This window comes from Miscanthus floridulus, chromosome 1 (assembly GCF_019320115.1).
Source record: "Miscanthus floridulus cultivar M001 chromosome 1, ASM1932011v1, whole genome shotgun sequence".
In the NCBI taxonomy this organism is placed as follows: Eukaryota; Viridiplantae; Streptophyta; class Magnoliopsida; order Poales; family Poaceae; genus Miscanthus; species Miscanthus floridulus.
In genome coordinates, this window is record NC_089580.1 from 199,392,074 (window position 1) to 199,408,096 (window position 16,023).

Here is a 16,023-nt window from a genome sequence, read left to right on the forward strand (position 1 = left end):
CTGCATGGTTGTATACTGTATTGAGCACCACGATTTGTACAGCAGAGAAAGAGTATTATTTATAAAATGAGCCAGAAGAATGATCTAGGACAACTGAAATTAGGCCTTGTTTAGATGCATCCCAAATTCCAAGTTTTTTCACTCTCTCTCCATCACATCAATTTTTAGCCGCTTGCATGGAGTATTAAATGTAGGTAAAAAAAATAACTAATTACACAGTTTAGTTGGAAATCACGAGATGAATCTTTTGAGCCTAGTTGGTCCACGATTGGACAATATTTGTCAAATAAGACGAAAGTGGTACTATTCATCAGGTTGAAATTTTTTCGCAATCTAAACGAGGCCTTACTCAACATGAAGAAGATGCATGGTCAATATAATGATTGATGTATTAAATAACATAGAGAACGATGGCGGCTGCACAATAATAATGTTCTCTCATCATTTAATTTCATGCACATACAGTATATTAAAATGAAACTTTTCTGTACTCTAGCCTGTGTCCGGACTCCGGACCCCCTAAAAATATGCAGATCTCATGTTGGTTAAAAAACATTTAAAACGAAACTGTGCTTATATATATGGTCCTTTAGATAGTTGCATGCATATAGTATATATGCGATCATTGCATTTGCATAGTTAGGCCTTGTTTAGTTGGACCCAAAATCCAAAAAGTTGCTACAGTACCTGTCACATCGAATGTTTGCGGCTCGTGCATGGAGCATTAAATATAGACGAAAAGAAAAACTAATTGCACAGTTTGGTGGGAAATTACGAGACGAACGTTTTAAGCCTAATTAGTCAATGTTTGAACACTATTTGCCAAATAAAAACGAAGGTGCTACAGGGCTTAGATTTTATTACATACACAAAGCATATGACACAGACACACGACAAGCTAGCTGTCGTCCAAACATTGGACTAGCTAGGTAGCAGGCTTAAAGAGGAAACTTTTAACATATGACAGGCAAAACCAGAGGCAAACCCCGACAGCAGAATCCTGGTTACCCAAGACGCAGAGGGTTGGGGTGGGGTCAAAGTTGATTTGGAAAGGGATGTGATGGAATTGTAAAATGATTAATTTGATTTGGAACACGGTGGAAATGGGTTGGGATCTGACGCAGAGGGTTGGGGTGGGGTCAAAGTTGATTTGGAAAGGGATGGGATGGAATTGTAGAATGATTAATTTGATTTGGAACACGGTGGAAACGGGTTGGGATCTGACGCAGAGGACTGGCTAGAATATTATGTGTTGGCGACTTGGCATCTAGTATGACTTCAGGGTGAATAGAAAAACTGAAAGAAATAAACTATCATAGCAGGTTGGACTAGTTGCGCAAGCCCTTTTTCTAGAGCTTATTAGTTGAAGGGCGCGTAAGGCGACAGATACTAGAGACTGGTACTTTTTTAAAAAAAAATGTTGATTGATTACTGGAGTATATGTTGGTGTATGGATCATGATCCGAACGATGTTGTCATGTTGGTCTCATCATGCATGGAAGACTGTGTGACTGAGCCTGGTCGCCGACGGCGAGTAGTGCTGTCATGCTGCGCTGTCGTATGGGCCATGGGTTCGGACTTCGGAGTGGTGATCCTTCTATATATCACGGCTTAATAAGTCCGGATCGGGCGCGCGGGCGGCGGTGGCCGTGAGGCGTGGGGATGCCTCCCGCGGCTGGTGGTGGTGGGGTCGAGGCGCGCGGGCCGGCCGTGTACGTTATGAGGACCGAGGGGGAGGCCAGCGGTGGCAGCAATGGCAGGCGTGGAGTGGCGGCCGTGGACAAAGGCACCAGGCTGGTTTAGATGGGTGTTAGGAATCAGTATTTAACACTGTAGCACTTTGTTTATATTTGACAACACTTCATGGTTCGGCACTGGTGGTGTTGAAGTCGAGGTAGCAGATCTAAGCAGCGGAACACGTGCGGATCCCAGCGAGGATGCTCGTTGTTTCATAAAAAAAAAAGGGATGCTCGTTGTTTCATCAAAAAAAAGGATGCTCGTTGTTCGTTCAGGCGAAGTAGCCTGTGAGGGTGGTGTTGAAGTCGATGTCGGCGGTGAGGTGTACTGTGAGGGTGGTGTTAGAGTCGAGGTCACAGGTGAGAGTGTTGTCGAAGAAGGATGTTGAGCTCTGGAGGAGGAGAAAAGCAGAGCCGGGAAAATGGTGGTTCAGAGCTCACCTTCTGTTTTTCGATCGAGGCCTCGATGGTGGTTGTATATATAGCGTTCGGCGGTACGTGGCGTGCGACATCATTACGTCACACTTTCGCTAAAAAAACAAAACTTTCAAAGACGTGTTGATCTGGATCTGACATAGCCGACCATGAAGTGCAGCAGCATATACAGGACCATAAAGTACACTTCGTGACACATGCATGGAGTATTAAATATAGACTAATTACAAAACTAAATCCACAGTTTACGAGTTAATAAATTCATCTCGTAGATTACTGACGGATTCTATAATTTATTTTTTTCTTAATATCCGAACATCTAATGCTACACCCCATATGACTACTCCTAAACTTTACCAAACACCCCTAACACCGAAGGAACTGCATCGATACTATGCATTCCTTGTTTCAGTCATCTCATTTCTTTCTCCTTGTACGGCTGGGTTCCGGTGTTTCATTATTATAGGGGTGCAGAGGCCAGAACAATATCTTATCTTCAAAGTAAATGGCTAGCTTTATCTACGAAAAACAAATGTGAATTCTGAAACCGATGCAGAGCACCATAGATCAGTTGCTACGATGATCTCGCGCAGCTAGCTCGGATGACTGGATCTTGCGCAGCTAGCCCGTGCGTATGTACGCCTGGATGTGATCTTGCGCAGCTAGCTCGTACACATGAATGTGAGATTGGTTATGCACATATATCCGAGTGGTTGTGTGCGAAACAAATATCAGATATGCAAGAGGGTTCATGTTAGTGCACCATGCACGCTAAAAAACTACTGTACTATCATTTTTTGTTTGTATTGAATATTGCGTACGTGTGTAATAATTTTCTGGAGGGTGGACAAGTGCATTGTCGCAGTGTCTCGGAAGGTCCGTCAAGAGGGTCCATGTTAGTGCACCATGCACGCTAAAAAACTACTGTACTATCATTTTTTGTTGGTATTAAATATTGCGTACGTGTAATAATTTTCTGGAGGGTGGACAAGTATCTCGGAAGGTCCGTCAAGAGGGTTCATGTTAGTGCACCATGCACGCTAAAAAAACTACTGTACTATCATTTTTGTTTGTATTGAATATTGCGTACGTGTAATAATTTTCTGGAGGGTGGACAAGTGTTTCGGAAGGTCCGTCCTCGAGGCAAAAAGGCAGGTATCTGAAAAGAGTGACGCCAGTCTCATGACTTTTCATAGCAGATGGGATTAAGTAATGATGCACTATTTTCATTTCAAGATAGCTGATGCGGGGGTCGCAGTTTGACCATGACTTACAAGAGTTTGTAATCCGGACGGAGTGATGAGGACGGTGTCTGTCTGACAACACTTCACGGTTCGGCATAGTACCTGAAATCTAGAATATTTTATGCATTATGACTGATGTTATGGGAGTGGCATCAGAGGGAGTATCTAATTGGAGCCATTATCATAGGAAAAATGAAAGGGGCACCTACCATATCATATATGCCCAGATGGCATGTCAGGCAGCAAGCAACTTTATACACTGATTATAAAAACACGTCGCTTTGAACAAGATTAGGTCAAATCTTCTTAAAGAATATAAACATCCGTAACTCAAATGCTTTAGTTTGGAAACGTGTAGGATATATGTGTAGATTGCATTGAAAAATACTTGGAAAATCTCATAATTTGAAGGATATTAGGAATATATTCTAGAAGATACTAGTGTCAAAGGTATGCACTGAAGATTATGTGAAGTTAAATGTAACAAATATTTTTTACTGGATGGAGTGCCAACTTGAGACAATTTATTGTGAAGCAGGCATGTGATCTGTGTTTTCTCAGTGAGCAAACAATGAGCCTCTTGAAAGGGATACACGTTGATAGAAAAGTGTAGATCAAAAGAAAAGGAGCTCATTATGATCCTAGTTTGTGCAAAAGAATCAAAATGATAAAACAATAGGCTACCATGGAAACGACAATTTCCAAATTAGATCAATCAGTCAAGCAATCTGGGTATAATATAGGCATGCCAACTTGCACACGAATGCTACTTAGCATCGCAGAGTTTTGAAACAGAGCGAAAACATATACAACAGTGGCATATAGCAGTTAAATAAGCCATTGAGGGAAACAATAGATTTTTAACAGTTAACAAAGATTCAGACAACATGCCAGCAAAACATGACCAGGCAGGACAGGGTATGATAGAATGAACAAAGAGCTCAGAAGATTCAATGAACAATGCGAATGCTACAAGACACAAGTATTTCCAAGAAGTAGAATTGAGATGAATTATTTATAGAAGCTAAAAAGATCAAACAGGTTTTTATCATGTGCTTAGAATGCATACCACGTTGATAAGGAACCAACCTGATTAGGTGCCAAGCAGGTTGTCAAACAGATACAGAAATATACATTCAGGAGAGTGATATTGTACTGCATTCATTTCATGTTACTACATCTAACACTGCAGCCTGCAACACAAAAAAGAGTGTACGTGATTAGACATCCACATTGGCACCCAAAAAAATAATCCGTGTCAAGAAATGAGGTAGTATGACTATAATTCTTAGATTTTTTTTAGCGATCGTGTCAAGCATGTATTTCATTAGGAAGAAAGGAGTTTACAGAAACAAGAAGCAAGCCACGGCTTGCCAAGCACATATAATTCTTAGATATTTGACCAGTTGTCCAGTACAATCTGATGTACTTGCAGGGGCACACAATGGAAAAGCCTAGAAAGGAAGCTCAAGAATAACAGCAAGGGAAAAAAATCAATGGTGAGCAACACAATGTAAAATTAAATCCGTCATAGGAGAAACGCCAAAAAGTCTTTGGTTGCTCTCTGACGTGAGTTCTGGCGACTCAGAGTGGGTCTCGAACCTGGGCTTCCACCCCTGGATTTCGATTGGTTCCAATCCAATCTTAAGCTCAAATTAGCTCATTCCACCCACCTTCTCCACGATCCCACACATAATCTCCAAATCCCTTTCATCTTCTCCACCATTTTCACCCATCCACACTATCTGCAGTGCAAAACCCTTTGACCCTGAAGCTGTTCGACTGAGGTGCTGTGGAGGTAGGGAGAGACATGGAGGTACAAGAGGAAGGAAAGGAAGAAGAAACGCTCCGTGGACTGCTGAGTGGTTTGCGACTCTCGGAGGCGGAGAGAAGAGGTATTAAAGGCACTTGGCTGGAAAAGGAGAAAGGAAGTAGCGGGGAAGCTCAGGCAGTGGGGAAACTTTTTGCCGAGAAGCCTGGAAACGCAGAAGGGATTGCTCAATCTCTTGGGAAGATCTGGTGTCCAATTAAAGGTATAAAATGCAGGGAGCTTGGTTGCAATTTATTTCTTATTAGCTTTCTGCAACAAGGAGGAAAAAGAAGGGCACTGGAGGAGGGTCCTTGGGAGTTTGGTGGCGGTCTGTTTATAGTAAGGGAGTTTGATGGAGCAAGTAGGCTGGAGGAGTTGGAGTTCTTCTCAACTCCTTGTTCGGTGAGGGTTCTAAAGCTACCTTTGGGCATGATGAACAAAATCACTGGTGAGGCTATTGAGGACAATATTGGTAAAACTTTGGAGGTAGATGCTGAGGAGAATGAGTTGGCTATTGGATTGTTCCTAAGAGTGAAAGTTGTATTAGACATTCGAAATCCACTTCGGGGGTGGGGGTAACGGTTGAGATAAACAAGGAATGCGAGATGAACTGGTGTCCCTTGGAGTATGAATTTTTGCTACATCCGTGGGCTCCTTAGGCATACAGATAAAGTTTGTGATGCTGGAGGGTGGAGATGATGAGGAAGCCGTTTAGCAGTGAGTTATGCGTGATGGCATCTCGGAGGCGTTTTTTGGAGGACAACATAAGTCGAGGAAAGAATAGTAGTGGCTCTGGGGGTAGTAAATGGGAAAGAAGTTAAGGGAGTGCAAGGAAGTTGAGCTGGAGAGAATCAAAGGGAACAGTTTCAGGAAGTGCCAGGTTGAGCAACAAATTGGATAAAAGGGAAGAGTCCACCAGCCCACTGAAGACCCCAATGCTGGACAATAGAAGCAGATCCCCAAAAGAATTAATCTCTGGACAATCTGCAGAGGTGAAGTTTGGTGAAAAAAGTGGACAAGTTGCTATCCTAGAAATTGTGAAGGTTCAAAAGTCAGGGGTGATGGTGGCGTCAATAGTCCTGACAATAGAGAAGAACATCATCAGGAGGGGGTGAATTGTGCTCCAAACCTGATCTGCAACCTAGATGTTTCTGAGGAGCAGTACACCCCAGATAGTGTGATGGAAATAGAGAACATAGGAAAGGAGGCGGTCGGGAGTATGGACGATGCAGCTTGTGGGACAGGGGCTGGTTTGGGGTTTTTGGAGTCTTCAACAAGCAGCCACAGGCCTCCACTGTGATGTCGCCTCCTAAACCGGAGAAGAAAACCTCCTATATGATAAGGAGGAGCCGGAAAGCTAATTTGGGTGATGGCAAGTTGCTTGGTGATGGTCTGGTTCATAAACGCCATCTTATAGAAGAGATTGAGGTGAATGATGTAAGCCTGAAAAAAAAAGAGAGTGGAGGAGGTTCTAACCAAGACAACTAACTGTCTGAAAGCGGATGGCGCAGCAATTGAAACTATTGGTAGCAAGGCAGGGTTGCCAGGGCAATCCCGCCCAGCCAAATGAGGATAATCACTTGGAACTGTTGGGTTGGGGAATGCCTTGGCAGTTTGTGGGCTTCTGGATCTCCAGAAGCATGAATCCCCAGACATCCTCTTTCTCTCTGAAACAAAAATGGATTGGAAGAGGATTGAGAGGTTCAGATGGATCCTTAATATGCCCAACTTAATTGTGAAGGATTGTAAAGGGTTAAGTGGAGGCCTAGATCTCTTCTGGAATAAAGAAGTTGATTTAACAGTAAAAAGCTTATCTAGATATCATATTGATGCGGTGGTGAAGGAAGACTCTGGAAGAGAATAGCGTTTCACAGGGATTTATGGGGAGCCAAAGTTGAAAGAAAAACATAAGACATGGAAGTTGTTGCGCATTCTCAAAAATAAATATAGGAAGCCGTGGCTATATGTTGGTGATTTTAATGAGGTGTTGTTTGCTCATGAGGAGGGAGGCCAGCCAAAACCACAAGCATGTATGGACAGATTTAGAGAAACTTGTAGGCTGGAGGATATGGGTTTTGTTGGGGATGCTTTCACATGGCGAAACCATCACCATAAGGTTGAGGGCTACATAAGGGAAAGGCTGGACCGATCTGTGGCTTGTAATGATTGGAGGAGAGCAAACCCCTTGGTGAGGGTGATTAGTGGAGATCCGCGCCATTCAGAACATAGGCCTGTGATTGTTGATGTAATACCAAAACTTGAAGCTAAGTGGTTGGAGGAGGAGGATTGTTGGGAGAGGGTGACGAAGGCTTGGTCAGATGCTGTGGTTGCTGGGGCGCGTAACTTTAGGGAGATTCAACAGTCTGTACTCAAGGATTTACATGATTGGGACAGGAATGTCCTTGAAGAGCTAGAATGGAGAATTAGCAAAGTGAGGAAGGAGTTAGAGAGGTGCAGACGACAGCAGATTTCTCAAAGTTGTGTTTCTCAAGAGCACGTTTTGTAGGATAAGATGGAACGTTTGTAGGAGCAACTAAACACTAAACATTTACTGGAAGCAACGATCTCATACCGTGTGGCTCATAAAGGCTGACCAAAACACAAAATTCTTCCATGCTGCAGCCTCAGAGAGGAGGAGGAATAGGATTAAGAAGTTGATTGATGAGGATGGGAGAGAAGTAGAAGGGGGTAGGCTGAAAAAATTTATTGCTAACCAGTACAAGAATATCTTTCTTTCCCATGCAGGTTCACAAGCTGATGATGTGTTGTGTTGTGTTTCATCACATGTCACTAGCGAGATAAACGTGGCGCTCATCAAACAATTCACAGAGGAGGTCTGGGAGGCCTTGCAATCCATTAGGGACCTAAAAGCTCCAGGTCCGGATGATGCTCCCGCTATTTTTTACAAAAAAGTTTTGGCCTTTGATTGGTGATAGGGTGAAGGAGGTACTTACAGTCCTAAATGGAGAGCCTATTCCTCCGGTTGGAATGACACAAATACACAATCATGGTGTTAATCACGAAGATCAAGAACCCAACGAAACTGAAGGATCTCCAGCCAACAAGTTTGTGCAACGTTTTGTATATGCTAACCCCTAAGGTTCTGTCCAACCATCTCAAGTCAATTTTGTTAGGTTTGATCTCCCACCAGTTAGGCCCAACGGCCTTTTGGGCCTTGTTCTCGCGCCCTGATCGGGGGCGCCCAACCCTACATGGTTGGTGGGCCCCCGTCGCACAGCGCTATAAAGGAAAGGTGGGGGCCGGGGCTCGTTGTATGAGGTTCACCACGCCGCCAGTCACCCCACCGACATCCTAACCCTAACCCGATCTTGAGAAGGGGCGCTGCCAGCGACGGGAAGCACCACCGACGCCGGCAACGCCACCCCGACGCACACGCCGCCGCCAAGGACGCCACTGCGCCGACTCCAGACGCTCCACCGAACATCGCTGCCGGCGCGCAGATGGCGTCCGCCAACGAGATCCCGGCCGGTGCTTCGACCACTACGGCCTTCGATGGTCTGCTACCTCTCACTCCCCTTCTCTCTGCCTCTCTGTAAATCTTGAACATGTATTCCTATCCTAAATACCCGATCTGGTGAACTTGACTCGATTGAGTCCTAAGAAACTCTAACATTGGTACCGGAGCCAGGTTCCGAGAAGAAACCGGATCGGGAAAAGAAAATAGAAAGAAAAACCCTAGACCTAAATCCTTTCGGATAAGAGAAAACCCTAGACCCAAATCCGAAAGAGGGAAGAAGGGGAAGAAGAAAGAAAGAAGGGTCGAAACCCTAACCCTAACCCTAGTTTCCCATTCGGATGAACGAAAAAGAAAAGAAATCCAAAAAAAAAAATACAGAAAACCGAATCGGCAAAAATCGAACCCTAACCCTAATTTTTCCCCATCCCCACCATGGGTTAATCCCAGTAGAGTGAGAGGACGGGGAAGAAGGTAAAAAGGGGGCGGACTCACCGTCGCCGGCGCGGGAGAAGAAGAGCCGAACCGGCTCTTCGCCGGCGCGAGAGAAGAAGAGCCGATTCGGCTCGCTGCTCGCTGGGCTCGGCCAAAGGGCGCGCGGGAGAAGAAGAGCCGATTCGGCTCGCTGCTCGCTGGGCTCGGCCAAGGGGTGCCGCGGCCAGGCCGCTCGACGGCGGCGTGCTCACCCGTTGGGGAGCACGCGCGCCGGCGAGGGGGCCGGCGACGGCGCCATGGAGCGCCCGTTCCTTCGCTCTCGGTTGCGCTCGGCTCGCTGTTGCGGCTGAGAAGAGAGAGTGAAGAGAGAGGAAGGGTAGGGGCGAATGAGCTAGGGTTTCCCAGGGCACCGGCCGCGGCGGTGGTTTTGACCGCGCGAAACGGACGCTCGGCCGTCGGATCAAGACGGACGCTCGAGATTGGATGGGCCAACTCGAGGCCCAGGCGGGCGCGAGCGCGCGCGGCACTATGACGGCCCAGGCCCAGGTTGCGGCCTGGGTGCGGCCTGCGCGCGCGCGGAGGACTGGGTTGAGCCGGCTTTTGCCGTCTTGGGCCGCGCTGGGCTGAAATGAAAGAAGAAAAAAATTTGTTATTATTTTCCAGGAGCAATTTTAATGCATATTTTTTATGAATTTGAATGATTTTGATACAATTTTTCTGTGCAAATTTTATCCAACGATACTTTGCTCAGAAAACAGTAAATTTTTTAGTGCTTCTGGAAAATAATAATATGAAAAGATTATTAATGTTTCCGCTGTGCATGATAATTTTCGTTCTCTTTTGATTAAATTTGAACCAACGGGATAATTTAATTTTAAGAGAAGTGATGAATTTCTGATAATTTTGATGAGATTATGATGTTGTTATTTTCTGACCAACGTTGTTAATAACAATATTATAATTTTGATCCATGAGAAATTATGCATTAATTTTACTTCTGCCCAACGGTGATGTAAAATGTTTGCATGGATGAATTATAAGTTTTAATTTGACCAACGTTGAGTTAAAGCATGAAATTTTATGCATAAAAGTTTCTTACTTACTCTGGTGTGATTTCAGGAGGCAAATGCATTGTGAACATTGCCAACATCCCGACACTCAATGGGACCAATCACCGTGTGTGGCGGGAGAAGTATGAATTGAAACTTGCATTGGGAGAGGTCGATTTTGCCATCACCTCACCGTGTCCTACTGAGCCAGAGGACCCGGTGAGAGGTGAAAATGAATCTGACGCTGATTTCGCTGCTCGAGCGTGATCATGCTGAAATAAAAATGAAATATGACCTTGAACATAGGCAATGGACTCTCTCCAACCGCAAGTGCCTGTTGGTGGCCAAAGCCACCATAGAAGAATAAATAAGGGGCTCAATCCCTGAATGTGCTACTGCCAAAGAATATCTTGAGAAAATCAAGAGTCAGTTTACTGGGTCTACCAAGGCCACAGCAAGTTCACTGATTAAGAAGCTTGTGAATGAGAAATTCACTGGTGGTAGCATAAGAGAGCACATTTTGAAGATGAACACTACGGCATCTAAGCTAAAAGAAATGAATTTGAAGGAGGAGGATTTTCTGATTCATTTGATTTTTGCTTCTTTGTCAAAAGAATGACACCTTCATTGTGAACTATAATATGCAGCCTGAAAGATGGGGCATAGAAAGACTCATCTCAATGTGTGCTCAAGAAGAGGAGAGGATAAAGTCCTCACAAGGTGAATCCGCTCATTTTGTGAAGGATAACAAAAGAAAGAACTTTAATGGCAAGAATTCTAAACCACAAGGGAAACCTAAGTAGGATAAGGTCTCTTCCTCCAATTCACAGGGAAAGAAACCCTAGGATTCTGAGAATCAGCAGTATGGTGGAGCTGAAAAAGATCAGTGCAAGCACTGCTTCAAGAAAGGACACTACAAGAGGGATTGTCCAGACTTCCTGAAATCTCTACTAAAGAAAGGTGATGAATTTATTACATTTGTAGATGAATCCCTGTATTTATGTTATGATAAATCCACTTGGTGGGTTGATTCAGGTGCAACTACTCATGTTGCAAATTCCTTACAGGGGTTAAGTGGGACGAGAACTTTGCAAAGAGGAGAAAGAACGATTAAAGTTGCGAATGGAGTGCAAGCCAATGTTAAAGCCATTGGAGTTTTTTCTTTAGAATTGAATAATAGTTTTGTACTTAGACTTAAAGAAGTACTTTATGTTCCCTCTTTGCGTAGAAATTTGATAAGCGTTTCGAAACTTGATGATGATGGAATTGGTTGCCATTTTGGTGATGGCAAGTGTAAGATACTGGTTAATAATAAATGTGTTGGTCTTGCCTTCCGACAAGACAAGCTTTATTTATTATCTCTTGCTGAGAATGCTAACAATGTATGCGATGAGAATGTGAATGATTCCCCATCTACGGATGTAACTAAGAAGCGGAAGAGAATTGATACTGTCTCTTCGAAATTATGGCATTGTCGCTTGGGCCATATTTCGAGGGGGAGAATGGAACGATTGGTTAAGGAATCAATTCTCCCGCACGTAGAATTTTCAGATTTAGAACAATGTATTGATTGCATCAAAGGAAAGTATGTCAAAAAAATTAAGAAAGATGCCAAACGAAGCAAAGGAATTTTAGAAATAATCCACACTGATGGATAAGTCTCATGTGTGGTTGGTCTTTGTGGGACTGTGCTGCTCACATGGTCCTTGTGGCTGTTTTTCTGTTTTTAGGACAGCATCTTAGACTAGAGGACAGCATCTTAGCTAGGACAGCATATTAGCATCTTAGACTAGTGGCTGGCTAGCAGCCTATAAATATGTAACCCCAACCCCTCAGGTTGGTATGGCATTTGTGTGAGCTTGTGTGAGAAATAGACAAGAAAATTGCCCCAACTCCTAGTGTCATCCTCTCGATGAGAGTAAGAATTCTCCTACTACCAAGAGTGAGAATTCAGCGACTAGCAACTGGTATCGGAGCCGTATTATCCTGTAGCCTGAGCATCTCTTGCTCATCTTCTCTCCCAGCCCCACAACAGCCCCAGCTGTTGGCAGCAGCAGCTCCTCCGGCCGCTCCTGTTCACTCCTCTTCCAGCTCGTCTGAAGCAGCTCTCTCCCCACGCAGCAGCCCCCCGGTAGCCCGTCATGTCCGCAGGGCAGTCTCAGCGCTCGGTCGCCTCGAGCACGCGGCGTCGGCAGGAGGCCAAACTTGCCGCGGCAGAGGAACGCGAGCGAGCGGCGGCAGAGACCGCTACAGCGGCGGCAAGGGCGTCGAGGCTGGCAACGGCGGAGCTGGCAGCAGCCAGAGCGGAGGCGGAGGCAGCGGCGGCGGCGAATGCAGCGCGTGCGGCGGCAGCGGAGGTCGAGGCTCTGCGCGGCAGCATCGGCAGCTCCATTTCCGCTGACGACACTGCCGACGCGGATCTCGAGCTGCTAGAGAGGGAGGCAGCGCGAGCGCGGGCGGCGCAGTGGGCAGCCGCGCACTCCCACGAGTGTGGCGGCAGCCCAAACAGGCGCGGACGTGCTGGCAGCGCTCCTGGAGGAGGCGCACACGGCGGTGGCGCTCCTGGGGCAGCCGTGCACGCCCACGAGCGCGGCGGCAGCCCAGACAGGCGCGGACGCGCTGGCGGCGCTCCTGGAGGAGGCGCGCACGGCAACGGTGGCGGACGGGTCGATGGAGAGCGCGGCCTTCACAGGCAGCGTGGCTCTCTCTCCCCGGATCGGTACCGTGGTTACCACGGGCTCCAGGCTGTTGTCAGGGACGTCGGTCCCGGCGGTGGGTGGCCTACCCTCACCAAGACCAACTACGTCGAGTGGGCTGCGGTGATGAGGGTAAAGCTCCAGGTGCGGCACATGTGGGAGGCAGTCCGGTACGGCGACGTCGACTACGACCTAGATCGACGGGCGCTGGATGCTCTCATCGCTGCAGTCCCGCCCGAGATGCAGTTCTCGCTTACCAGCAAGCGGACTGCCAAGGAGGTTTGGGACGCCATCGCTGCGGCACGCATCGGTAGCGACCGCGCCCGCAAGTCCACACTGCAGGCACTTCGCAAGGAGTGGGAGAACCTGGCCTTCAAGCCAGGTGAGGACGTTAATGACTTTGCTCTCCGTCTTAACACTCTGTTGCAGAAGATGGTGCAGTTCGGCGACGACACCTACGGCGAGGAGAGAGCTGTCGAAAACCTCTTCCGCTGCGTCCCCGAGAAGTACAAGCAGATGGCTCGCTCGATCGAGTCTCTGCTGGATCTCTCCACGATGTCGATCGAGGAGGCGATAGGTCGCCTCAAGGTCGTCGACAGTGATGAGCCACAGTCCCTCTCGGGGCCCATCACCACTGGCGGGAAACTCCTTCTCACTCGGGAGCATTGGCTTGCCAGCCAAGGTGATCGGAGGAAGGGGGAGCCTTCTTCCGCGACAGGCGGCCGCAAGCGTGGCAAGCCGCGCAGAGACGCCCAGGCCGGGGCGCGAGGACGTGCCGAGGGTGATGCCCGCGGAGGCGCCCAGGGCGGCGCCGCCGACAGGCACAAGCCGGCACGAGACGACACCTGCCGCAACTGCGGCCAGCTTGGCCATTGGGCCAAGGACTGTCGACAGCCACGACGCGGCCAGGCCCACGTCGCACAGGCGGAGGAGAAGTCGGCTCTGTTCATGGCACATGCCAGCATCGAGCTACCTCCAGCGGCACCGGCCGCAGCGGCTCTCCTCCACCTTGACGAGCCAAAAGCACACGCCCTCCTCGGCGACAGCTCCGGCAACGACAAGACTGACGGGTGGTGCCTCGACACCGGCGCCACCCATCACATGACCGGTCGACAGGAGTTCTTCACCGAGCTTGACCCTAGCGTCCGAGGCTCCGTCAAGTTTGGGGATGCCTCCGGCGTAGAGATCAAGGGCGTCGGCTCCGTCATCTTCACCACCGTGTCTGGTGAGCACAGGCTGCTCACCGGAGTCTACTACATCCCCGCGTTGAAGAACTCCATCATCAGCTTGGGACAGCTGGATGAGAACAGTTCGCGCGTGGTGGTTGAGGACGGAGTCATGAGGATTTGGGATCGTCGTCGTCGCCTTCTTGCCAAGGTATCCAGAAGCGCAAATCGACTCTACGTCCTTAACGTGCAGGTGGCACAACCCCTCTGTCTCGCTGCTCGTCGAGACAACGAGGCGTGGCAGTGGCACGAGCGTTTCGGGCTCCTTCACTTTGAGGCCCTGAAGCGGCTCAGTGCCACGGAGATGGTGCGAGGTCTGCCGTGCCTCGACCATGTGGAGCAGCTCTGCGACGTCTGCGTGTTGACGAAGCAGAGGCGACTCCCCTTTCCACAGCGGGCTAGCTTTCGAGCTAAGGAGAGGCTCGAGCTTGTGCACGGGGACTTGTGTGGCCCGGTGACACCGGCCACACCGGGAGGACGACGCTACTTCCTGCTGCTCGTCGACGACCTCTCCCGCTACATGTGGGTGATGGTCCTCGGCAGCAAGGGAGAGCCTGCGAACGCCATCAGGCGCGCGCAGGCTGCTGCGGAGGCGGAGTGTGGCCGCAAGCTGCGCGTGGTGCGCACCGACAACGGCAGCGAATTCACGGCGGCTGAATTCGCGTCGTACTGCGCTGACGAGGGCATTCAGCGCCACTACTCCGCGTCGTACAGCCCGCAGCAGAACGGCGTCGTCGAGCGGCGCAACCAGACGGTTGTGGGGATGGCTCGGGCCCTCCTCAAGCAAAGGGGGATGCCGGCTGTCTTCTGGGGAGAGGCGGTGGTGACGGCCGTCTACATCCTCAACCGCTCGCCTACCAAGGCGCTCAACGACAGGACACCCTACGAGGCTTGGCATGGGCGCAAGCCGGCGGTCTCCCACTTGCGGGTGTTCGGCTGCCTCGCGTTCGCCAAGGAGCTTGGCCACATCAGCAAGCTCGACGACAGGAGCACTCCGGGAGTGTTCATCGGCTACGCGGAGGGCTCGAAGGCCTACCGCATCCTCGACTCGAAGACACAGCGTGTGCGCACGGCGCGCGACGTTGTGTTCGACGAAGGGCGAGGATGGGCGTGGGACAAGGCGGTGGACGACGGCTCGGCTCCGACGTACGACGACTTCTCTGTCGAGTACGTCCACTTCGAGGGAGCTGGGGGAGTAGGCGGCTCTTCTTCGGCGAGCGCGTCTACCCCAGTCCCCGAGCCTCCACCGACCCCGGCGCCTGCTACTCCGACAGCACCGCGCTCTCCAGCCAGGACCTCGGCTGCGATGAGTTTGCTGACCTTCCTCGTGGTCATCGCGCGATCACCCTTAAGTGGGTGTACAAGCTGAAGAGGGATGAAGCCGGTGCCATCGTCAAGCACAAGGCTCGCTTGGTGGCACGAGGTTTCGTGCAGCAGGAGGGGGTCGACTTCGACGACGCCTTTGCTCCCGTGGCACGCATGGAGTCCGTGTGACTCCTCCTTGCGCTAGCTGCCCAGGAGGGCTGGCGTGTTTATCACATGGACGTCAAGTCGGCGTTCCTTAACGGCGACTTGAAGGAGGTCTACGTGCACCAGCCGCCGGGATTTGCGATCCCCGGCAAGGAGGGCAAGGTGCTCCGCCTGCGCAAGGCCCTCTATGGCTTGCGGCAGGCACCGAGGGCGTGGAATGCCAAGCTGGATTCCACGCTAAAGGGGATGGGCTTCGAGCAAAGCCCGCACGAGGCGGCCATCTACCGACGGGGCAATGGAGGAAATGCCCTGCTGGTAGGTGTCTACGTCGACGACTTGGTGATCACCGGCACCAAGGATGCGGAGGTGGCGGCATTCAAGGAAGAGATGAAGGCCACCTTCCAGATGAGTGACCTGGGGCCTCTCTCCTTCTACCTGGGAATCGAG

At 49.2% G+C, this 16,023-nt stretch overlaps 1 long non-coding RNA gene and 1 pseudogene across 2 annotated transcripts in view; one reads left to right on the forward strand and one right to left on the reverse strand.

Moving 5' to 3' along the window:
- Positions 1-2,392: 2,392 nt before the first annotated feature.
- LOC136449983 (uncharacterized) overlaps positions 2,393-16,023 on the reverse strand; it is a 34,508-nt gene continuing 20,877 nt past the window's right edge. The window contains exons 2-5 of one of the 2 annotated variants that reach the window (XR_010758231.1): positions 4,505-4,608; positions 3,446-3,524; positions 3,135-3,330; positions 2,393-2,833 (exon numbers count right to left, since the gene is read on the reverse strand). This is a non-coding gene — a long non-coding RNA (uncharacterized lncRNA). Of the gene's footprint in view, positions 3,331-3,445; positions 3,525-4,504; positions 4,609-16,023 lie in introns of both variants that reach the window. The other variant, XR_010758230.1, reaches the window with a different exon arrangement.
- LOC136449978 (uncharacterized) lies at positions 3,536-8,744 on the forward strand (annotated as a pseudogene).